This window comes from Dipodomys spectabilis, unplaced genomic scaffold, assembly GCF_019054845.1.
Source record: "Dipodomys spectabilis isolate Male_0828 unplaced genomic scaffold, ASM1905484v1 ptg000129l, whole genome shotgun sequence".
Lineage (NCBI taxonomy): Eukaryota > Metazoa > Chordata > Mammalia > Rodentia > Heteromyidae > Dipodomys > Dipodomys spectabilis.
In genome coordinates this window covers 1,416,488-1,417,462 of record NW_024870806.1, presented here as the reverse complement: position 1 = coordinate 1,417,462, position 975 = coordinate 1,416,488, and the positions used below count along the sequence as shown (strand labels likewise).

Here is a 975-nt window from a genome sequence, read left to right as displayed (position 1 = left end):
GAAAATGTATATTTTAAAATATTCTATATTCTATGTTTGCATAATGTTCATAATTTATTTTATTTTCTCCTAGATATACTTTGAATTCTACATTATTTTATAATATATAGGTTCATTAACATGTCCTTTCCGATTGCATTCCATATAGAAACAGTTTTATTCCTTTTTTTTCTAGGTCTTAATATTATTTTTCTTTGGGATAAAATGACAATGTTGTCTAATTTGAAAATTTTTGTAAAGTTTATGTTATGTAAACGCCTATCTGAGGTGAAGATTTAATACACTGATGTCAAACTAAATTTAATTATATGAATTGTGTGTATTGTTATACTTGTAATTTTGTAATCAACTTTTTAATAACTGTTTTTCATTTCTTGCATCTGAAGAATGAAAAATATGGAATACTTCTCAAATTTTCATATTATCCTTGTGCAAGTGCCATGTTAATATCTGTATTGTAATTTGAGTATACATGCTGCTGAAGCATGTAGTATCCTCTAAATTATGTAGTTAATGAAGCAATCTTTATACAGGCTTATACCTATGGGTGCCTACTTGTAACAAGGAAACCTTATTGTTCCTAACAATGCTATCGGTCTTATTTCCTTAAATTCTGTGAATAGTGGAAAAAATTATATTGATCAGTTGATTACTCACATTTGCAAATTTTTTTGTGAATGACTATCTTAAGTCTTTTGATTTGGAATTTGATCGTACTCTCAATTATTTATAGATAGGTCCAAAAGTGATGGCTTTTTCAAGTATTTATTTATCCAACTGAATTAGCTTTGTGGACCTAATGGATTCAAAGTAAGCGTTGCTTGAGAGCTACTTCTAAACTTCTTCAGCTGACATTTTCCCAAATGAGGTGTTACTGGCACAAATGTCTACCTGAGCCTTTACGCTTTTTCCATGTGGGAACAGACCAACCAGAACATCTTACCCTGACAGCATAGATTGTCTTACTGGAACAAA

The 975-nt window shown here is 29.6% G+C and overlaps 1 pseudogene; it reads right to left on the bottom strand.

Moving 5' to 3' along the window:
- Positions 1 to 390: 390 nt before the first annotated feature.
- LOC122116260 lies at positions 391 to 487 on the bottom strand (annotated as a pseudogene).
- Between the last annotated feature and the right edge of the window lie 488 nt (positions 488 to 975).